At 41.1% G+C, this 24,061-nt stretch overlaps 2 long non-coding RNA genes across 5 annotated transcripts in view; one reads left to right on the top strand and one right to left on the bottom strand.

Annotated features, from left to right (window-relative positions):
- The window catches only part of LOC130255864 (uncharacterized), a 46,206-nt gene extending 23,570 nt beyond the window's left edge, over nt 1-22,636 (top strand). For 2 of the 4 annotated variants that reach the window (XR_008841022.1, XR_008841018.1), the window contains 3 exons: nt 14,641-14,690; nt 17,036-17,203; nt 22,375-22,636. This is a non-coding gene — a long non-coding RNA (uncharacterized LOC130255864). The remainder of the gene's footprint in view (nt 1-14,640; nt 14,691-17,035; nt 17,204-22,374) is intronic. The other 2 variants (XR_008841020.1, XR_008841019.1) reach the window with 1 other exon arrangement.
- The window catches only part of LOC130255866 (uncharacterized), a 121,104-nt gene extending 97,903 nt beyond the window's left edge, over nt 1-23,201 (bottom strand). Inside the window, exon 1 of the long non-coding RNA XR_008841026.1 lies at nt 23,151-23,201. This is a non-coding gene — a long non-coding RNA (uncharacterized LOC130255866). The remainder of the gene's footprint in view (nt 1-23,150) is intronic.
- Between the last annotated feature and the right edge of the window lie 860 nt (nt 23,202-24,061).

Below are 24,061 nucleotides of genomic sequence, written 5' to 3'. Positions count from 1 at the left end.
TTCTTTCCTTAGATTGCTTTGTCAAAGGTGCCTCAGAAAAATAAAAAAGATTTTTTTGTATATCCTTTAGCTGATCCCTTTCACTGAAAAGTTCAGTGCTGCTTGTCACTGCAAAAGAGAGCTATGAATCTCATGAAAGCTGCTTTGCTGACACCATCAGCTGTACAACATCCGCTTCCAAACCAGACCTCCGAAAGCAGCGCTGTTAGAGGGTTTTAAATCTCTGCTCAGAAACTGTATCTATTTCCAAACAGCAAGAATAGCTCTGAAATGGTGAAAAATGCACTCGAGTCATATTTAGAATGATTGTATGTGGGGGATATAACAATACTTTTCAAGACTGTAAGCACTGCGTATATTCATATCTTGTGCTATTCATCTTGCAGATATACAGCGCTGGAAGTTCTGGCTGCAAGCTGGCAAGCTTGTAGCAGTGAGAGGGAAAGATCTCTCCGTTTGTCACTGGCCGTATATCACTGCAGCTGTGCCCTTTGATTACACAGAGGGCTCCTCCAGCCATTAATAATAGGAAACACTTTTTGTCTGGTGAATGCATCTCAACGCCATCCTCTAACACCTAGGCTTTGCAGAGAGGTAGGAGAGGCAAATTAAGGATTGAGCTTGTTCATTTTACATTTACTCTAGATGTGTAAACAAGGATAACCTTTGTTTTCCTCAGAAAAGAAAATATGCCATTCTTTTTCCTACCACCACAGTGACTGATTTTTTTACAGAAACAATATGCACTGCCAATTACAACTTGCTGAGGAAGTGACACTAATGAATCACAATAATGCTGCCACAGCATCACAGAAAGTCCTGTGATGCCAGCCTTCCAGATTAATTGCATCACATATAACAGCCAAGCCACATCTGCTAACCAGGTGTATCAGTGTAAAAGATTTTCCCAAAAAAAGCAGAGCTTAGAGGAAATCAATATATAGGGAATGAAGTCCTAGGTATGAATATTGCATTGCCAAATTTAGATAGTTATCTGAAATTGTCACAAATAATTGATGCTAAGATTGGAAATTTCTAAACTGGTGTAAATCGTTTAGCACCAGAGAGCACTACAAGAGGCATTTCATGCTTGACCTGCAAAATGAATCAAAATTAATGCTAAGCTCATGTGGCATGCTGTTGCTCTTACCTACTGCAGCACAGTGTATTCGAGCTGCTCCAGAGAGGTGTTTGCAGTGCTTGGAGCATGGAATCTCTCTGGGTCTGGCCTACATTGATCATCTTCCACAGCATCTTTGGCACAACAGGAGAAAGCTATATGCTATTTGTCTTAACACTGCTTTTAGTCACTTGTCAAAACTTTGCTTTAACCCACCCTAATTTTTATTTAAGATTAGGCCTTTTGAGTAGTGAAAAAACCCAACAAGAAACCACGAGCCCCTCAAAACAAACCCTGCTCTTGCTAGCTAGCATTATTTTACCTCCTCTGCTCTTCAGTTGCTAGAGGTAGCCACCCCATTGCTCAGGCCATGGATGGATTTGCACTGGAGGAAAGGGTTCCACGTAATTCAGCTGTTTTGGAGGTATTCCAGATGTCACACAGAAAGATATCATTCCCATCTCTGCATTTACCCAAAACAGTGCCCTCTGTTTACATTTTGGTAGAACCCACAGTTGCTTCATTGATGGTCCTGTGACTATGATATGTTCCTCTTAAATCTGAGCTGACAACTTATTTAGGTCATGGAGTCAAAGTTTAATTTCCTCGGGTTAGATTTATTCCCCCAACTGCAAAGAAATAAATAAGAGCATGCTTGTTGCTGAGTCAAACACAGAGCTGAAAGTCTCCAAGGTGGAGCCTTTGGCCAAGATGCTGTGCATCTTTTTCCAGCATCAGTCACTGGCTTCATGATGTGAGAATTTGGAAGCTGAGGCTGTTGCAGGATGCTCTCCCCAGCCTCAGCTGCAGACCTGCATGAGCAGTGGTGCCCACCTTGCTCTATGGGTGTCTCTCTTTATTGAGTCCTTTCTCAGATGGACAGGCAGTCACAGAAAAACCTTGGCAAGAGAACCCACCCTGAGTTATGTGACTAGCAAAACAACTAAATAATAAAAAAATGATTTTGTTTTTATATAGCACAATTCTTCCACAGACACATAATAGCTGAAAACAACCATCTATGTGAATGCCCAAATAAGAATTAATTATATATGACTGGCTAAATTTCACCAACAGAACAAACATATCAGTCAGTTTAATATATTTTTCTAGAAATCCAAAAACTAAAGCAAGCTTTTTTTTTTGCTATTTTTATAAACTACCTGTCCCAAATACAGTTATGTTGGTCACTGAATTTAAATGATGAATTTCCTTCTTTTAAGAGGAAAAGATCACTAAGTTTCTTATCAGGAGATAGTGATAGACTTTTCAAAAATGCACAGCATCTTGAAAGTTTGGTTTCATATCACCATTTATATTCCTGAGAAATAGACATGTCTCACATTCTGTAGCACTGCTTTGTGACATTTGGATTTACAATGCTCAAGTTTAAGTCTCTAGCCCTTGCAGTCTGTCAAAAACAGCTTCTCTGTCCATTTATTTTTGTCTTCTGTGCTCTGTCTGAATATCTTTTGTAAATTTATATTTGACAACCCTCGTATTTCAGCAGCTAGCTTTGTTTCACAATCTACCTTGCTTGCTCTGTTGCATTAGCTGAAACAACAAATTTAATCCATGATGTCAATAGTAAATTATAGTGGAGATATAATATATGCCTGACATCACTGAGGTCAAGGCCATGGTGAAATTGTTGCAAATAGATCCAAAGGGTCTCCTCATTGTGGTAGGTGCCTGCTGCACATTTAATATTACGAGAAACAGATTAGTGCTGCACACTGCATTATGTTAGCCTTTTAGTTACAGCCTGCATAAACTCCAGCTAATGTAAGAGTGCTCCCTCAACATGAAAAGAGATTCCAGAGAAGTTTGCAATGTCATTATACTTCATGTTTTCTAACTGATAAATAATTAAAACAAGAATTACTTTACTGAAAAGATTCATTTAGAGCGCACATTTTCCATTACTCTAACTGTTTGAAGGGGTTGGGGGAAACATTTATTGCATACCTTACCTAAACTACCTTGCCATTAAAGTATCTAAATTACCTCAGTGAATTCTGAGCACAGAAGTGGTTGATGAATTGCTTTTTGCATAAATGCACTTTCCCTTTGCTAGAACCTAATTTTGTATCTAAACACACACACACACACACACACACACACATGCAGAATAAAGCAGGTACTGAACTCTTTCAAGAAGAAAATTGAAGTCTGGAATTTTCTCTGTGCAATGAAGTTTTTCTAAACGTTACTTGTATTATAAGCATCCTTGGACTCTCTGAGGACCAGCCAAAAATGGGCTCCTCTACAATGGTGAAAGAACAGTTAATGAATCATTTTCTCCTGTGTGAAAGTGCTCATTGCTGTTAATTTGTCCATTTTTTACAGCCAGAGCTCTTTTAAAGTAAAAATTAACTTTCAGCTTAAAAGTCTATTTATTGTCCAAGGGGGAAAAAAATTGTGCAAAGTGAACCATAAACAAATTCAGTGTATGGCAGACTATGGAGATTTCCATTCAATCGAGCTCAATAATTTGTTTTATCTGGCATAAAGAGCTTCAACAACCTAAGGACTTTCAATCTGCAATTCAACCCTTTCACTTGGCTCTAAAGAATTTTCATTCCTAAACAAAAGGAAGGGCCAAATTCACAAAGCTGCAGCATATACAGAGTACAGCTATGGCACTTGGCTTCCCCCATGCCCTGCTGGATGTATGGGATTTAATAGTTTCCTCCTCAGAAGAGCTGGTCACATTTTGTTCCTGGCGTCCCCAAAGCTAAATGGAGGAAGGCTGATGTGGGTAGTAACGTTTGGCTTCCATTTCAGCTTAATTTAAGAATGTGAGTTACCCCATGAGCTGCAGAAACATGCAGGGGGAAATACTTGAATCAAGATCTTTACATACAAATCCATATTTTTAAAAATAACCACCCCTGCAGGAGCTTTGATCTTCATATTCCTTTGTCTATGTCTGTCACATCCTGAGGTGTCTCCTTAGACCTGAGATCACCTCTGGTGGACATGCAGGTGGTTTGGAACCCAGCTCTTTCCAATGCCCGCCGATGAGAGACTGCAGGAGGCTGTTCTTAGAGGTTTTCATGGTTGTTTATTGTTGCTTATCTCAGGAATGCTTTGTCCAGCGAACAGCAGTCTGCTCGCCAGACGTCCATGGCAGAATCCGCCTGGCAGAGGCAGGACTTATCTTTTATAGTCTAAACTACGTACTAGGTATTTACAAATGACCCCCAATACAATACAATCTTGTTACATGGTCCAGATCTGTTCTTGTCCAATCTAAAAGTGCCAGCATGTCACCCAGCATGGATGACACGGAGAAGAAGGAGGAAGAATATCCACACCCCCAATTCTCCATGTTGGCCACGTGTCCCTTATCACAAGCATTCTAGAAATCTGCTAATTCTACATTCTAACAGTCCAATTTACACTCCATTTACTTTTGTGGCTTGCATTTCTTCTCTCAATGTTGGCAAACTGCTCCAAGGAGCCAAATCCAGCCCCTGAGACACCTGGGTCTCATTCCAGGGTCCTTGGGGACCCCGCCAGGGGGGTCTTAAACCTTCCAAGGAAGCCAGAGGAATACTCTGGACCCCCACATATGTCCTTAACTCCTTCAATCAAATCCGTTCCAGACTAAGGCGGCCAACAGTAATTACCATTTATCTTGTCACTGTATTTTGTATTCTACATGCAATGGTTGGTGAGTTTGGGTCAGTTCTTGTGGGCCAGGAGCCAATACTACCTTTGTCCCATTGTAGTATCTCTTGATGAAAGCAGCAAAGAAATGGAATGACCAACCACATGACAACCCTTTCCTGAGGTTGTCTGGCAAGATTAAGTGAGGCAGGATTACCCAATGGAATTACTGAATCTTATGCTTCTGATCTTTGGGCTGGTCCTTTTGGAAGGGCAGTTTTCTTTATTGATAATTTGGTGGTCAGCTGCCATGAAGGTAATTGCTTTAAGAATATAAGTACTAATGAAAACTCCAAATCCTGTGATAGTCTCTTGTATGCAAACAAAAAAATAGAAAATAGAAAATGGAACCAGTGACTCAGTATGGGCTGCTTTAATGGCTATTTAATCTCTCCCATAAAAGAAGTTTAAATAATGCTGTTACATGCTGATGCTCTTAGCACTTGCTTTGGTGCATGATGTATGGCCAGTGTCTGCTCCAAGAATCAACAAATGTGCATTATTCCATTAGCAGTTTTCTGTTTTCTACAGAGCTTTACAATTTATTAGTTATTTATGTTAATGTACTAGTGCCTTATTTTACATATTTATAATATCTTCTTTCCTCCGCCATGAAAAGGAATGAAAAGTTTAGGTATTAGGATCAGTTCAGCTTACATAACATTTACAAAATGTCATTTATAAAAACAGTTTCATAGATAGTCCTTTCTGTGCTTGGGGCTGCTGTTATAACTTATGTGAAACTCTTATTGAGACCAAAACAAGACTGAGGCTTTCCTAATACTCTGCTCTTTCTTTCCTTCTGCTTTTCAGAAAGGGGAAGAAACTCCAGCTGCATGAACAGAGATGCCATGTTTTTCCCAGTAAAATTTGGGAGAAGTGTAGGACAAAGAAGAACAACAAAAGGCTGAAGATAAGTAGGTTTCAGTAGGAGGAAGAACTGATAGGGCAGAGTATAGTGGAACTCCAGAGGGTTTCTAAAAGCATTTCTATTCAACAAAAATATAGCCAATATCACTGGCTACCCAGGAACTTATTCCTGTGCTATGCAGCAGGGGATACAACTTGGACATAAATCAGTTACTTCTGGCTGACTGTCTTTCCTTGATTTCTATAGTCTTTACAGCACTTACCATCCCTGAACATTGTCAGCATCATGGCTGCAGAACAGACTTCCTAAATTCCTCTTTTGAAGATGTCTCTGCTACACTCAGCATCTCAGTTCTGCCTAGACAAGGGATTTACCACAATGATGTCACTCTGGGCTAAGTGCAAGCAAAGGCACCAGGTTCAAGTGATGATTCTAGTTTTGGGTGCTGACTGTATGAGGTCAATACTGGATCATCTCTATTCAGCACTGCAATTTAAAAGCACATGTGTGGGGTGATAAGAGTTTCATATTTCAGGATGCAAATTATTTGTTGATTCCTCATGTGTGACACACTCCATGTGTGAAGTGAGCTGCCTGTTGATGAAGTTCCTAGATATTTTAGTGCTGCATTTTCAGATGTTTTTAGTTGAACATCTGCCTGTTCTAGTGAACATGTCCCTGAATACAGTGAAAGAAAATTTTAATAAAAGTGTTAATACACTGTTTCAGACACAGATTTACTTTATCTCTAGAGGAATTTCAAAACCTTTTGATTAGCTGAAAACCACATCTGACTTCCCTTTTTGTGTCCCCACAATGTGATTCAGCTTAAGCCACATAGGTTCCTAAATACCTGAGTAAAACAATGAAGGATGTCCTGCAAATGAGAATCCCTTAATGACTAAAGACATCCACACTGACAAAGTGTTGCACAGCCCTCCTGACAGACATGAGAGGCAAACGGGTTTCAGCTTTGCTGAGATGACATCAATTCATCTCAGTGGCAGAGACCTGGGCTTAGTTTTCAAACCAACACCCCAAACTAATACCCCAAACACTCCCATTCAGAGAAAACACCTGTGAACCACATATATGTCTTCCAACAAATTTTCATTGACTTGCCTTTTCAGAGATTTCAGTCTTGACATTTCTGAAGGCATTTCTCAGTTGTAGAGAAATTCTTTTCTTCCCAAGAACATTTCCAAGGCTCTGGATTTATTTAAGGTTCAGTTCAGTTGCATGTAAGAATTTAAAGGTAAACTTATCTAAATTTAAAACAAACAGACAAACAAACAAACAAACCAAAAAAAAAAAACCCTGACCAAAAAACCCGAATAGCACTTGTAAATTATCTCTAAGCTTCAGATAACATCTCTAAGCTAACATCAGCTTGTCAGTTTGCCTTTTATATTTTCTGCATGGTCAAAAGGGAGAAATTTGATCCCAAACCCAACAGTTTTGAATTACCCATCCTCTTCTACCTAACAATGAAAAAAATTCCCATTATCTTATAACACCCATAATGTTCATGAATATCAGAGGCTTCTTAAGAGTCCTGATGGGATATTGAGAGTGGTCAAGATATGGTTGATAGGATGACAGGATTTTGTTGGTCAGATAAAATCTGATATACAAGGGTAAATTAAAAATGTAGAACAAAATATTCATCTTTACAGAAGAAAAATAATACCTACATTGCTGTAATAATGCTGCTTCTACCATTTTAGCTGAATAGGAAGATGTCTGTCCCTCCTGCCACAGCACCCCATGCCACTGCACTTGCTGTGGATTCATTCCAAAGCTGTGTTGCAGTGAGAGCAGGTGCAGGAGCAGAGGATGAATTTTTGACTGGGAAAGCAGTGTGTGCAATGGAAATGTTTTCAGAAGAACTTGTAGCAGGACCCAGAGTGTCAATGGCTTTTCTCTTGTCAAGCAAGGCAAGGCTCATACTTCTGGTTCCTGAACAAATGCTACAAATACACGGCTGCCCCAATGACACATGCTGCAGCCTCCTCCCAAGACCTTCCTCTCTCTCCAAATGGCAGCCTTCCTGAATTAAAATATAAATAAATCTTTCTATAAAAGGGCAAGAAAAGGAGAGTTCTTTTGTCTGCAGAAAACCCATCTGATTTGAAAATAAATATAGGGGAAATATATAGCTACAAAGAGTAAATGTTATTTCTCTTCAGACTTATAAAACTCAAAAACCCAAATAATCTTAAAATGTGCTCTCTGTCTCTGGTCTTCCAGCAACAAGCTTACTCAGAGTTCAGAATGTTGACAGAAATAAATTAAAAATCAGTTTATAAGGAAAAAAATGCGAGCAATTTTTGTCTTGTTTGCAGGATTGTATATCTTGCTAGGTCTTGAAGAACACTGCTTTAGATTCCTCATATAGCAGATAACTTCTTTGGGGAAATTAAGAAGCAAATTAAAGTGCTCTTTGTGGCTGCTGAATCACCCTGAAAGCATATATTAATTATTATGATCATGTTATTCTTGCAGATGTATGTGCTGCTATCATAAATTATCATTTGAACCACAGCAGCCCCTTAGGCCATACCTGAGAGAGGAAACCCAGGGTATGTCTGAAAAACACGTTTGTGACCTGGACCCCTTGTACTGGGAATCAGAAAAAACAACAGTTCTTGAAGTTCCTGCATCAGTGCTTTACAGCCTTATGTACTAGATGCTTGACAGATGAAGATCAGAGATCTGCCCTCAAGAATGTACAAGAGTCCAACAGAAGGAATAAATAAATTGAACTGCAGAAAAAGTCTGTTATTTTTAAAACTGGCTTAATACTTGGGGAAGCTAGCAAAGCCACGTGAAGAAGTTCTGACCAAAAAACCTAGTAAAAAAACTACTTTGTACTATTATTTATTTAGAGAAGGTGAAATTGAAACTGCAAAATGCACAACCAAATGCTGAAAGTTTTGATCTTGCTCAGGCATAAATGGATAGATTGTTTTCCATAACTGGGGAACTTGTGATTAGATAATTTGTTCATGCTTATTGGTCAAATTGAGACATTTTCAAGGGAAAGTTTCAATGGCTCCTTTGTCAAGAAAAGTTTCTTAGCTGTGTTTTGCAGTTGAAAACATGGATAAAAGAGAACAGGCAGACTTGGTCCAACCTAGCAGAAGAGTCATAGACTCAAAACAGGTGAGACCTGTCTGGGAAGTGGCCAATGCACTCAAGCAGTTCATACCTGCAGAACCAGGGATCACATCTATCATCTGTTTATCCATTTGTTTGTTCCTTTTGATTTTTTTTTTTCCCCTGTGGTTTCTCTTTTTCTCCTTTCTACTAACATTTGACAAAAGTTTTTTTTTTTTTTGTTTGTTTGTTTGTTTGTTTTGTTTTTTTCTGTCCACAAAGGAAAAGTGAGGTCATTCCCCTTAGCTCCAAAAGTGAGGAATTGTGTGTTCTCTATACTGGGGTGCCATGTCAGCTCCTGTATATTCAAACCTGTGTTTTGTGAGATCTCTCTAGCCCTCCTTTCCCTGCTGAAGTTTCACTTACAGAACACCACAGAAATTCAAGAACCTACTTATAGCATGTGCAAGATTTTATGAAAAAACCCAAACAACCCAAACCCTGTAAAGAGACCTTACATTTTGTTCATCTTAGCATTTGTGTCTGCTCTGCTGGCAGAGAGCTCTAATTGTCAGGGACACAATAGGCTGTGCTCTTATCTGTGATTAATAGACATGATCTTTCCAGAATGATAAATGCAGCTAGGTAAAGTCTCTGTGACTATATCTATGCTACATCGTAGATTATCAAAACCTCTACAATGTGGACATGATAATAAGTATCCATGGTGTCTAAAAGTGCTGGCTAAGAGTTCCTAATGTCTAGAATTCAATTTTTATGATTTTTTTATGTGGCTTTGTGGGGGAATATCCTCTGGGTTGAATATCCTTTGTGGAGGAATAATATGGAAATTCAGTTTCTTAGCTGCTGTTCAGATCTCAGTTCTGGGGATTTGCCCCACATTCCTCTCTGAGATTCTCTTTGAACTGGAAGAGGGATCAATGCCCTGTGCAACAGGACAGTGTGGGCCTACAGAAGTGTGCACCATCCCCAGTGTGGCTCTCTTGAGGGCAAAAGGGCACGAATGGATCTTACAGAAACCAGTAACCCTCTTGTGCCCCTTTGCCATGGTGGCACCACAGCTCAAAAGAACTCAAAAGAAACAAAACACTCATGTCCTTGATTTCTGATAGCAATGTTTCAGAAGGCTGAGGGCCTCTGACAGCCTCTGCAGAGATGAAATGCCACCATTATTCTATCTCATGCATCCAGTCACGAGGGGAAGAACGGTGGTTGCAAATGATAACCAGCATGATTGGAACCACCCATTAAAGAGATGAAGAAACTGCAAACGCTGTGATATGTGAGATGCAGAGCACCACACTACTGTGCAGATGAAAACATCTGCAGTAGAGATGGGACATTCAGAAATGTGCTAGAAATTTTTCAGACACTCTTGAAGCCCAAGACTCCGGCCACACACTGCGAACAGATGGCTCCACTATGCTTTGTCATACACAGAAACACTGCTCTCTTGTCATGCAATGGTGTAGATTTTTGATGATAGCAGGTCGATGGTATTTGGCAGTAACCATGGTGGAGCTTTTCACCCTTTTGTTGGTGTCATGGGTTATTTTTCCAGAGGAACACAGAGTGGTTCTGAGCTGTCCACTCCAGTATTTCCTCAGACCACTGTGTGAGGATGGGAAAGAGCAGCAAAGCTCCTCTCTATTTGCATGGGAGCCAGTGACCAAGCAAGAGGTTTTGGCTTGCACACAGCTGTCTGAGGCAAGCTTGGAAATGAGGAGGTTCTTGATACTCAGATCCTGAGAAGTAGTTTTTTCCTGTGTATATGTTATATATCAGGCTAAGAATTAACCATGGTGGAGAAACCTGCATGAGGTTTGTATTTGCTTTTTAACCTAAAACCTGTATGAGGTTTGTATTTGCTTTTTTACCTCAAGTTTCTGATAGATTTCCAGTCACAGAAGTAATGGCCAGAAAAGCTTTCCAGTAAAGGCTGGCCAGACTCTTAAATTTCTTCCTCTTAGAAATCTTCAGCTCTTAAACTACTGATAGTTTTTCTTGCAGCTGCTTAAGAGAGAAGCACACTACCCAGAGTTCAGTGTTAGCTGAAAGCTCCAGCTGAGCTGCAGTGAGACTGCTTGTGCTGCAGGCAGGTCTGATTTACCCAGCTGCACCAAACCTCTGTTTTGGTGTTCCTGACAAGTGACACCCTTCTGGGGAGAGCTGACAGTTTTGTTCTGTGTCCTTGCAGCCTTATAACCCACCAAAGCCGCTCTTCCACAGGGGCAACTCTATTTTACCAAAGTACTTGACCTGGCAGACCCAAAGTGGGAATTTGCAAAAATGAGAAGCAAAAGATAGTCTGACAAGGGTTGTCCCCCAGAAAAATGTCTGAGCCAATGACTGGCTATGTCTACTATAAGTCATGTGTCTTAAGACCTTTTATTACATCAGGCTTTATCTGTCTAATTGCTAAGTTTCCTCCAAGACTATGAGTTGCTACAGATATCTATTTCCATTTCTGCATATTAACAACCTTTAATCTTCTACAACAAAATATGGGGAAGCTCATCTCCTAAGTACTGATGGTAATGACCAAGATGATCATGTTCAAAGACATTTATTAAGCACATTTATTCCCACAAAAAAATGGTATCCCACAAAAGCCATGGTATCTTGGGTGCAGAGATAGGATATATAAACAGTTTTTTTAACATGAATGAAGAGTCTTCTTTTATTTTTAAACAACAAAAGATGCAACAAGTGAGAAATTATCAACAAATGGACAATTTGGTGGGCAGAAGTACTGTCAGAGAATCAACAGGAGGAGGAATAAAAAATATGAAAGAAACTTTGAAACAGCTGCAGGAAAATGCCCACTTGGAAGCCACGTGGGCATTTTTGGATGACATATGCATGGAAAACCAACATAATTACTCTTTATCACCTTGAGGAAATTCTAATAGAACAAGTGTAGAAGACATTTCAGGAGAAGCTTTAGACTGGCCACGTTATTAAACAAAGTTAAGCACATGTTTAAGGGACTTGCTGCCTTGGGATCTTAATTATTACAGACAACTTCCATGTGTGTGTTTGCTTTAACATTGTCTCCTGCTGGAGAACAGCTGGCTGCAAATGGGCTGGCAAGGTAAATAGAAACAGGCCTGCAATGCCCAGCAACTCAGACAAGTCTCATCACCAGCACAAATCAGTTGCCAACCTGACAAGCATGAAATGTCCCGGAAGGTTCCACATTTCAGAGCTGTTGTGCCTCCTGGGCCGTGTCCCAGGCAAGCAGCAAGATATTCAGGGCACAGTGACACAGTATTATTGCATGTCAAATATTGAGGAAAGAACACAGATCCTTAACAATTCATTTTGCTTCTGAAATACATCAGTTAATTTGGTGTTTGCAAATAGGCCCGTGCTCAGTTCATCTACAGTGCAATGCTGGCAGAACTGCCTGGTTCTCTGTTAGTAAACCTCAACAGCTTATTATTTTTGAGTTAATTGCTAATTGTTCAACTCAAAGACTAATCCAAGTGATTCACAGGTTGACAGACCTACTGCTCTGTCTACATGCCTAAATTTTAAATGACTGTTTGAGGTGAATCTCATTAAACAAATACAAACAGAGCCATGTCAAGAAAAGGCTTCATAGAGCTGAGTCACTCCATAGTTTGAATAGTGAGAAGATGTACAGAAAGAGATGAAAACAGATGTACTAGGGGAAGGTTATCTATAATACTGAGCAGTGAAATAGATACTGGCAACAGTAAGCAAATACCTAATGGTGGTGCCAAGGTTTTGAGCCTGACAAGATAAGAGTTGTGATGGCTGAGGAGACAAATGGGATGTGATGAGAGAAAATGAAGAAAAAAACCCAACATACTTTTCTTTTGGAGAATGACAGTCTAATGTAGTCATATAGAACAAACAACAGAGAAAGGAGCAGGTACAAGGTTGCTGGATAAGGCAAAGAAACAAAACCCAGGCTTTGAGGGGAAGTTGGAGAAGAAGAAATGGATAAATGCGTATGGAAATACAAGAAAAAAACCCTCCCAGGACCACAAGAACTACAGTGGGGTAAAAGGGATCAGGAGATCAGGTATCTCCCACCTGCTCATTAACTGACTGGAGTGTGTATTAAAGTACACAGGTAAGGAGCTTCTCCCCTTGTCCTCACTGATAATGAGCTAAGTGTAAGTGATGGAAGCCTGTTAAAAATGGTCTCAGACAGAGGCTCAACAGATGAAAAATGCAATAAAAATAAAAGTTAAAATATCACCCTTTGAGGAGTGGCTCAACTTATGAACTGCATGAACTGCCTGATGGTCCTGTCCATGCTTTTTCCATGGATGTCACACCTGGGAGGCACTGTCCCTGCAGACTTCCATTTCACAGGCAGCAGGATGTCTGCATGAGCCTGGTCTCAAAAGTCATAAAGTTGCAATACACTGGCCTACTTTGCTGTCAGGACTCAACTATGAAGTGGAAAAATCTGAAATTATGTTCAAAGAGCAGAAATAGTGCTTTTGACCACCAGAGTTCACAGCATCTATATTGCAGCAACGAGACAAGTACAATTTAATGTTTTTCTCCTCTCAGATTCCACAGAGACTTAATACTTCCCAGCTTCCTCTAGTATGTACATAGAGAGAACGAATATTTACAAAGCATTCTTGAAATCATGGAGAGAATGAATATTTACATAGCATTCTTGAAATCACAGGGACAAAATGCATAATGAAAATATGAAGTTTGCATTTTTTGGAGCAGTGAATGACACTGCAGCAATCCCAGCCTGACCGTGCACTTGCAGACCTCTCAGTGACTGGAGGACTGTGCTGTGTAAGTGCCAATCATGTTGCTACAGCTCCTGAATGGCACCATTTTGTTGTTAAAGTGAACAAAGGATGCCTATGAGGCAGTGAAATGTAAGGTGCTGAGAGGAAAGTCTTCTGTGGTGTGCTGGGGGAATGTGGGCAGCAAGGCTAACATGACAGGGCTTGATGAATGATGATACACGAAGAGAGGCTGGGCCAGATGTGTGCATGCAGTGAATGTCTGTCCTCGGTGAGCTGGGTAACTCACCAGGAGTGAGCTCAGAAAAACTCCTTTCTGGGACAGGATTTCTTCCCCCTTTTGTCAGGACCTTTCATTTTGAAGTGCCACTCTTGCAGCACGGTGGCCATGGGCCACACTGTGTTAACCCATTTTGACAGGAGGCTAACACAGTGGAACAGCTTCATGAGCATACAGGAGTGACTTGGGCTCCCTCCAAATCAAACCCTCAGGAACCAAGCTTGCTCTTGATGAAATAATCATCACCTCAATTGTTGACAATTAGCACAAGCAAATTTGACTCTACCTACCCACTGTAAACTTAGTACTGGGAATTAAAAAATGTTGCACAATTAGAAGTGTCTTGATTGATCTTTTAGTATTGAATCTAAAGACAAAAAAGGTTTTATTACATTTGGGGAATTTAAAAGATATTGTTTATGTAACATTTTGATAAATTATCTGAGCAGAGCATTTTGCCCACCTCTGGTTAGTAATGCCATATCTGAAATATTTTTTAAACAGGTAGTATTTAGTTTCAGAACACACCAAACATCCTACTTTGCTGGCTATTTGGATGTGTTATTGACAGCAATGTGTGGAGAGGAGGAAGGTTAAAGTGGTTAACAGGTAGAACTTAGTTATCATAGCACTTCTAACACCAACCATCAGAAAAGAAGTTAAGGAAGTTAATGAGGTCTTCTCTTTTACACTGTAGTTTTTCCATCTTTGCAGATGAAATGTACAGAAACATGTGTCAATTGTAAGGTCTTTTTTGTGTAGTTTTGCACTGAAATCTCGTGTTGTAATCTTCCAGTACTGAGAAATCATTTTTTTGTTATAGGCCACCTCCAACACTGTGGGAGAAAATACCTCATGAAAGAGATGTTAGAGGTAGGTGGGCTCAGCACCATTGTAAGGTAACATTGCAGCCCACAGTGGTAAAATATAAATGTTACAGGTGGCAATGTAAAATAAAGACAGTCTGTGGCTTTAGATGAAAGAAAAGTGTGTGTAAAAATTGCAAAGCGTTCTGCAGCTTGCTGGTGATCGGATCTCTGGAAGAACAGCAATTTTTACAGCTAAACATGATATAAAGTGGCTGATTGCATGTTTTTCAGGTTTTTTGCCTTTTGACTTACACAATTTCAAGCAGATTAACAACAAAATCAATTAATGTAAACTTTATGTGACTCTTCATTGGCTGTCAAGGACAACTGGGATAATGGACCCATCAGATAAAGAAGCATGTTCCCCTCCTGAACCCATTTTTTATCTCAGTGTATTACAGTGAGTTGTCTTTTCAGTGGATGTTTGATGAGAAATCATGTTTTTCCGAGCCCTTTTTAAGACAGAAAAAAATGAATTGGTCCCTCTTTAATGACCTACATCAGGCAATTTATCTAAACATTGTAACATAGTCATACATAAAAGTTAGGGCAATTCCTTCTCTTAAACCATGTGGTGATTAACTTTACTTGTGTATTTATTTCAACATGCTAGAGACGTCAATCATAGGACTTACATAAAAGTGTACCAAAAACTCCCTTTTCCAGGCAATTATATTTAAGAAACCTTTAATTTTTTTGTACCTAATAAAAAGAGGAAATGCATTTAACAATATACAAAAATAGTTTGGATATATTGAAATTACATATAAGCACAAAATTGAAATAAAATCTGTTATTGGGACAATATTTTATTACAAAATGCTCATAAGCAGCTTTGTATTTTAATATTCTATAATTCTATATATAATATATATAATTCTATATATATTCTATATATATATATAATATTCTATAATGGGCATTTAAATGTCAGCAGATTTCTTTCTATATTCTTTCTTTTCTCTGGGTCATTGGCAGAGTAACAGCTGAGATTTCTATTTATTTTTCAACTACCATGCTGTATAGGGTCTTGCAGATATGTCCTTGATTTCCAATTTATTTCCTGATACCAAATGTTATAAACTGGTACTTGCACATACAAACAATGGGAAATGTGGCAGAGTACCAGAAAAAAAAATCCTTAAAGTCCTTTCAGTGCCTTGAAACAGTAAAATAAAATAATAAAAACAGTGAACTAGTATGTCAATCTTACTATTGAGCTACAACACAAGCTAAGGTGTGTGTGCTGGTGTCTACCAAGCCCTCTGATGGGAGCCAGTAGCCATGTGTAGCCACATTGTGTTCCTGGGCTTGCAGAACTAAGTGCAACACCAGGGTTTGTGCTGGCTCTGCTCATGCTGAAAAGAAACTTTCCTACTGCAGCCACCTGAGGAACCTGTTTATTTAAGTCAAGAAAGCAGAATCTGGCCTTTGGCATACAGTCTTACTATTTCCCATGGAGTAAGTAATGATCTACAATGCCCAATGAAACACATCTACTGTGGAGTGGATGTTATGATTGTTACAAGGTGCAGATACACTCTACCAGAGAGCAAGGGCAGCGTTAGGTGCTCCCAGCCCGCAGCAGTTGTAAGGTATCTTGTGTTAGCACTGTTGCCATTACTCCAGGAGGAGCTTGTGTGCATTAAGTCAGAGCTTACAGCTCAGAAGGGAGTCTGCCAGCCCTGGGGTTCAGTCCTCCCCCACACATCACACCCCAGAGCTGAGAAACCCAGAAGTCATCCAGACTGGTATTTGCTTACACTGGCTGGCAAAACTGGGCAAGCAGAGCACTAAGGACTGCACTGGCCTCCTAAGAGGGACATGGCAACTTGCAGCCCTGGTGTACTGGCAAGGTGGAGTGAGCTTGTCAAGGCTCAGTCCGTACTCTTTCTGGCCCTCTTTTGTATTGGAAAAACAGCCATCAGATAGGAACGGGAATAAAGTAAAATTAGCAAACTTCTGATAGATTTTAAAGTGACAGTGTCACTGGTGAATGGATGATGCTGGAAAATGGTGGTGGCACTTCAGAAATGCCCAGTCATCTACCCAGTAATTAGGCACATCATCAGCAATTTTGCATAACAAGGTAAAAATGCCCTTCTGGAAATGCCTAAGTATGTTGGCCTTTAACAAATACTATGCAGGGTTTGTTGTTTTTTTTTTTTTTTTTTTAATCTCAGAAGTAAATACTGCATGTTTTATAACCATAAAAAAAAATCTCTCTTCCTCTCTTCAGATCACCATAAGAATAAGTGATACAGACAACTATTGTCCAAATAAGCAGACTGACTGATGCTTTTAACATTTATATTCTTTTTCCCCCACCTCTGCATTTGGAAATCATAGAGAAGAAATAGCAGCAATGCGACTTCAAAGAACTTGCTAGCACTGGATGTCATTAGAGATACTACAGCTGCTCTTCCTTACTCTGATGGCTCTGGCTCTCAGATGCAGCACATTCTAAACAACAGTAAGTAGGGAATGGATGATAATTTACTCACTTTAAGTTTTGGTGTAAGTATATACCAGAAGTAAGTATATACTGATCTATACCAGAAGCTATGTGCCTTCCAATTTAATTTAAAAATTCTGCTGACCCTGCTCACAGCTAAACCATGGGAACCTGGAGCTGACCAGGATGCTTTACTGCTTAATGGACTGAATGTGTAAACCATGAGGAATGGGTGGATGTGTGCCTTTGGGTGCTATGAAGAGCCCTAAGCAAGGCAGAACTTCAGGGTGGTAGAGGGGCTCCAGGCAGTGTGACTGAATCCATCCAAGCCTTTGGTCCCAGGGACCAAAAGCATTTCAGGAGGAGCCATTTGGCTGGTGTGCTACAGAAACAGTGACACAAGAAGAGGAGACTTTACTGTCGAGAACGCCTATGACATCATGACTTTCGTTTCATTTCTGTATTAGACTCTCAGGTACCCTGATGTAACTGGCTGTACAGTTTAATAAAAAACGAAGTAGTTTTATAAAAAAACTCCCTTCCCAGGCAAAAATAGGACTACTGATCTTAGCATCACTCACACTAGTATAAGGCCAAAGCAGGTGTCTGTCACTCAGTAATTTATTTGGTTGTTTTGTTGCTCTTGCTAATCATCAAAACTTTAATATATCCTTCTTACAGCATTCCACATCATCCTGTATTGCTTTCACAGAATCAGAGGGTATCTTGAGTTGAAGAGACCCATCAAGATCATCGTGTCCAGCTACTGATACGGGTCATAAGCCAGATCCTTCTGCTATTCCCCATCTCACCTCCCTCCCAGGACACACAATGTACATGCTGATTCAGTAAAATACACAATGCTGGAAGGCAGCAGAGTGACAAGAATGAGATGTCCTGGTACTGAATTGGGACATTCCATTTTCCTGTGCATGCTCAAGCCTTGATAAGTTTGCATTTCCTCTGCATAGGGAGGGACTGCTCTGGTGGCATGAGCAGGTTAGCCAGTTATTTGTGTTGCCATTGGGCTTGCCATTAATAGTTAATATTGTCTGACACTGAATGCATTGTTATCAGGCCTCTAAGGTATCACATATGATGGGCACAATTCACGCTTCTCGGAACTATTATTCCAAGCTTCCTGCCAGCTCCTTGGTTTACTCAGGCTTCTTATTTCCAAGGTTATTTTTGCAGCAACAAAGGCTGGAAATGTAAGACCCAATTCTCTGCCAGAGAGAACTGTGCCCTGGCTGCCTGCATTGGGGCACCACGGGGATTTCCATGGGTTCTTGGAATGCTATGGCCGCCCCAGCAGGGATTCCCCAGCTCTGGTTACAAGCCCTGAGCCAGCCAGTCACACTGATGTGTCTCTCCTTCAGGGCCACAGTAAAGCACTTCTACCAGCCTGAAAGCCATGCATTTCCCTGCCCAGCTTTTCATTATGAAAATCTGTAATTTCTTTTTCAGTTTGCTGTTGTAGCCAGGTGGGTGTGGGGCTTCCTCTTTACTCAGCTCCAGGACTTGCCCTCCACTGTGCTCCTCCATGTTGGGTATCTGCAGGCAGGAACTGGCAAATGAGAATCACCCAGCAATTGATAAGATTTTATTGAAAGTGGGTAAATACATGGCCAAAGACACAAAGGGTCATGAGCCACAAACTGACGGGAAGACAGAAGACTAGTCAGGAGGCAAATGCGTTGCTCTGTACTTCCAAGTCAGGAAGTAAGGACAATCTTTGAAACCAGCAGATAATGAGTATGGGAAAATACCTACAACCAGGAAAATGTGAAACTAGTATTATCAGGTTTATATTTATTCCAGTTTAATGGACTGTATCTGGTATATATTAAAACAGTTTTAAGCAATATTTCTGCAGTCAAAGATGGGTCAGGCTTTTTCATTGCAAACACAAATTTCAGGGCGTATATTTCAGCCTAAGCATGTGATAGAACTGCTGTGTCTGGGTGTGGTTCCTCCTTCCCTACACAAGACTATCCAAACCAGCTATGTTGTTTTTACTTAGAATAACAAACACAAAGAAACCGTTTGGGGGCTCCATCCAAATATGGCTGATTTTCCCTTTGACAAGAGGATTTAAAACAGAACAGGAATGTCAGAACAAGTTCTCACTCTAAGAAGATTCACTGCTTGCAATGGATGAGGACTGGCTCACTTTCTTAATTATTTCCAACGCGGAGTTCTGTCAGCATCTGGCACTCTTAGTGGGATATTACTGGAATATACACAGTGAAGAGTTTAGTTCAATTAGGATATTAGTCCCAAAAATCCTAGTGTGGCTTTCCACTTCAAGATATGCACAGTGCAGATTATGCTGAACAGTAGCAACAGATCTTGTCTACACATGGAGTTATTCCTCCAAAATCATGTCTGGATCCTCCCTATTCCAGGAAAAAAAAAAAAAAAAGTGTTTGATGCTGTGCTTAAGTAATTTTCACTGTAAATTAAAATGACTGAAAGGAAGAAGTTCTATTCTTCAGTAAGTGAGTCCATACACAACGTTCTTTAAATATCTTTTGCATTATAAAGTCATATCCTACCACAACCTAGCTCTGAATTGCAGATAAAATTGTATTTATAAAATGTACACTCTCGGGGGATAAGAAATATTGCTCAAAATGCCATCCAAATGTTGAAAATGTAATATTTACACTGGATAGGTGCCATCCTTGTCTGGCAGGCTAATGGATCAGAAAAAACCGTCTGTGAAAAGACGACTGTGGCAGTGGCTGGGAGTCCAGCATTTTCTTTTTCCCTCCCTCCCCTTTTAGCAAAATTGTACTTCCTGGTGTTATGGTTTAAATCAGATTTTGAGAACTCCATTATGATGCATCTGTTTAAAATATCAAGGGGAAGCACAATTCAATAACACTAAATGTACAAAAGCGAGGGCTGTGAATTAATACTGCCTCTGCTGCTTAACTCACTGCCTCTCGTGTTACAGCGTCATTGACACACAGTTTCACATCTCCTAAAACGTGTCAGGAACTGTAAATAGCCAGTTGTGCCTTTGAATGTCTTCCCATGCCCCTGCATCATCTACATCAGACCTGGTGGTCTTACATAGAGGAATCCAACCTTGTTGATTTTAAGATAATATTTTAGTTGAGTTATGTTGTAGTTACAGGAAATCAAAATATTATATACCTATTTGTCTTTTTGGCAGTTTACACTTTGTGTTGCCACTTATATTACCTGGAGAAAAGCCCCCCAGATAACCCATGCAAATCATTTGCAGAGGAGCTAATTTCTATTTCTTCTAAAGCCAATTTTAAATCTGCTCCATATGGCTGATACAAAGTATTATGAGGCAGTTGATGAAAACGTGGCTCCAAAGAAGTCAGTGAGTTTTGTGACAGGCTTCAGGAGAGCCAAGATTTTATCCATTATCTCTTTCTGTAGCATAGGGTCCAGCTGTATTGCAGAAAAAAAAAAAAAAAAAAAAAAAAAAAAAAAAAAAAAAAAAAAAAAAAAAAAAAAAAAGTAAAAATAAAAATCCATCAACAAAAGACTGAAGCTATTAATCAACCTAGAAAGATCTGGTTAATGTATTGCAAGGTAGGCCTCTGCTGGATGGTGCGTGCCTTTAAATTGTGCAAGCATTTAAAGAAACCTTGCCAAAAAAGTGCCACATGTGCAGCCCCAGTCGTGGAGCCCAGATAATATCCATCCTGCCTACTGCAAGTATCACACACTGCTGTAGCTGGGCTTTCCTTCCTCACCTTCTGAAGCCCTTCTGACAGGCAGACTGCAGAGCTCCCCAGGCTGAGCTCCAGTGTGCTTGTCACAGCTGGAGTTGCAAGGCAATGTTGGGTACTGAGAGGAGAGGGGATGAAGCTGGATGTAAAAAACAGGAGTTCCAGCCTTGCCTAATGCACCTCAGACATTTCCCCATTGAACAACCTTTATTATGTCCATTAAACATAAGCCACAATTGCCTGGTGTATCTTTATCTTTTGAATTCTACATCACACTAAGCTGATACAAAAATTCCAAAACCACCCATCACAAATTAAAATGCTAAATTTAGGAAAAAAGTTTCTCTTACCATGAAACCCGGATGCTGCACACATAAGCGTGTGCCCTGATTCCCGTGCGTAAACCCCAGGGAACAAACAGGATTTTCATGTTCTGATATTGTGCAAGTACTTGCTCAGGCAGAAAGCAGCACAAAATAGCAAACAGCTGATCAACCAGATGACAGAGTTATGTTTTCAAGACCATATTTAAAAATAAAAGTGGTCTGCACACCATAGCCTAAAGAGGAAATCCCAGGAATGTTTCCAAAATCCAACAAATATTAGTATTGATCCTGAAAAGTCTTTCAGTAAAGCAAACTAACTCCAAACCGCTTCATTTCACTTAAAAACTCTTCAAAGTTATGTAGGCATGCACACACCTTAGCCACATGTATTGTGGAATTCTGTGCTTTGCTGACTTTTTAATTCATCTAAGTTCAAAGCTTTGATCACAGTGCTGCTACCCTTTCTGTTTGCATTTTTGCAGCCTTTACATTATATTTGGTGAGAGAAGACTTAAAATTTAATTAGAGAGAAATGAAAATAATTATTTAACTTTCATTAAAAACGTATGTTTCCATAGATGGTGTAGAGCTCAAGATTTTTTAAAAATGCAATAGACAACTTGATGTGGTCATTTTCTTCTGCTTTAAAAGTACAACTTTCTGTGAGCACTACCTACTGCAGTTATTACTGCAAAATTATGCAAGATTTCTATAAAAATCTGAAATGGAAGAAAAGGAAGGCTTTTGCTCCTTTTCCAAATGTAATTATTTCTGGAATTTGTCACTAAATGTACATATGAACTACTACCAAGTAATATCCTCATTGTCTTAAACAGAGGTGATGAACATAAGGGTATACAAAACATTACAAGTTTTGAATCAGTGAGATAAATACACATTTTAAGGCTGTATGGTCTGCACATGCAGGGAGCCAATTATGTCCAAACAGAAATACCTATTTTTAGAAACCAGACTTAATTCAAGACAGCCGAACTAAAGCAAGCACGCTCTATGCTATACCTACAACTTTCCCATTCATTCAGACGTCTCAAAATGAAGAACAGTACTGTTTCTGCTTCTCTTTGTAACCATGCCTTAATATACGGTGTGGAGACGCAAAGCGACTGAAGTGCACAGAGTTGTTAGAATTTCTACTAAAATTAACTTCATGGTTATTTTTTTTCCTCTTAGTGAGAAGGAGGCTCGTTGTTCCTGCTCATACACCGTCTGCTTTTCAGCCAGCTTTCCCTTATGGATGCGTCACTGTCCGCTCCCTGCGGGGCTGCTCCGGCTGCACTTCAGCGGGCACCGGCTCAGGCTCAAAGACAAGCCAGGCTTAGGCAGCGAGTCACTGTTTTCCCTACAGTGGCCTTGAACATCAGCCTTGCCACATGAGAAGCAGCTATGCTCTTCATCTGAATAAAACGAAACTTAAAATATTTTCTACCCACAATTTCCTTGTTTTATTACTATTACTCCCCTCCCTCTCTGCCCCCTCCCTCTCTTCCCCTCCCGCGTTAAGTTTCGGGCGGCTCTGGCAAGCAGCTCCATGTGACGGCAGCGTGGTCCCTTCCTTCCCGGCCGGCCACAGGCAAATCCCGACGGAGCATCAAGGGACGGACACCCCGCGGGGGAAGCGATGCCCGGGGAACCTGGCACGGCCCCTCGCCTGCCTCCTCAATGCACCCCCAGCACCCGAGCCATGGGGGCTGCCGGGGCCCGAAGCGGCGGGACACGAGCGGAGCCCCTTCCCACGGGCAAGGACGGCGGGCACGGCACGGGGGAGCGCGGCCAGCGGCGGCAGCCTGTCCTGTCCTGTCCTGTCCTGTCCTGTCCCGTCCTGTCCCGTCCCGTCCCGTCCCGTCCTGTCCCGCCGTGTCCCCCGCCCCGCCGCGGCCGTGTGCGGCGATGCTCCCCCGGTCCCCGTCCCCCGAGCAGCGCCGGCGGCGAGCACAGGCTGCGCTTACCTGGCTGCTGCTCGGCCCGGGCCGCAGAGGGCGAGCACCGCACTCTCCGCCGCCTCGCCCGGCCCGCCACGGGACGCCTGTCCCGGGCGCGGGGAGCCGGCCCGAAGCCGACGTGAGCCCGCTCCGCGCTGCCTGCCCCGCCGGGAGCCTTCCAGCCCAGATATATCCGTATTGTTTTCCTCGCACCATTTTTTTTTTTTTTTTTTTTTTTTTTGATTTGCAAGAAGACGCCAAAATCCCCGTAAATGGCTCATTTCTGGGGCGGGGGGCGCTGCGGGCGGCCCGCGGGGGTCGCGGCGCGGAGCCGCCACATTCCCGCTCCCACAGCGCCGCCTGGCGGCGCGCCCGCGCCCGCCCCGTGCCGCGGCCCGCCGGGAACACGCGGGGATCGCCGTAAACGAACCCCCCGTGACCCATATTCCGTTCAAGTGCAATCCTTCTTTTTTTGCTTTTCCGCCCCCCACCCCTCCTTTTTTTTTTTCCCCTCCCGGATCCTCTTTCAAGCCCACTCCACGCTGCCGCGCTATTACATGCTAATTTAATTTTACTATGGACGATATTTTCAGCATTTGCTGAGGACAGTAAATTTTGTAGTTTATGTTATTTCACTTTTTATGACTTTTTAACACTTAATAAAATTTTATTAGAGCACTTTTGTGTTTACAAGGCCACAAAACTCTTGGCAGGTTGTCAGAAGTCCTTTTTATTATGATCCTACTGATATACTGCGAGTAATGAAATAATCATGTCCAGAAATGTATCAAAGGCCAGAGGGATTATCCAATTTAATGGCTCTACAGATGCGCTGTGAGGGATACGGACAGGCAACGCGTCGACAGGCTAAAAGGCGTGTGCGAGGCGGAGGCAGCCCTGCTTAATTTCTTTCCCATTGCAGGCTGGTGCTGTGTTAT

The sequence above is a fragment of the Oenanthe melanoleuca genome, chromosome 7 (genome assembly GCF_029582105.1).
Source record: "Oenanthe melanoleuca isolate GR-GAL-2019-014 chromosome 7, OMel1.0, whole genome shotgun sequence".
Taxonomy (NCBI): domain Eukaryota; kingdom Metazoa; phylum Chordata; class Aves; order Passeriformes; family Muscicapidae; genus Oenanthe; species Oenanthe melanoleuca.
This window is presented reverse-complemented; position numbering and strand designations above follow the sequence as displayed.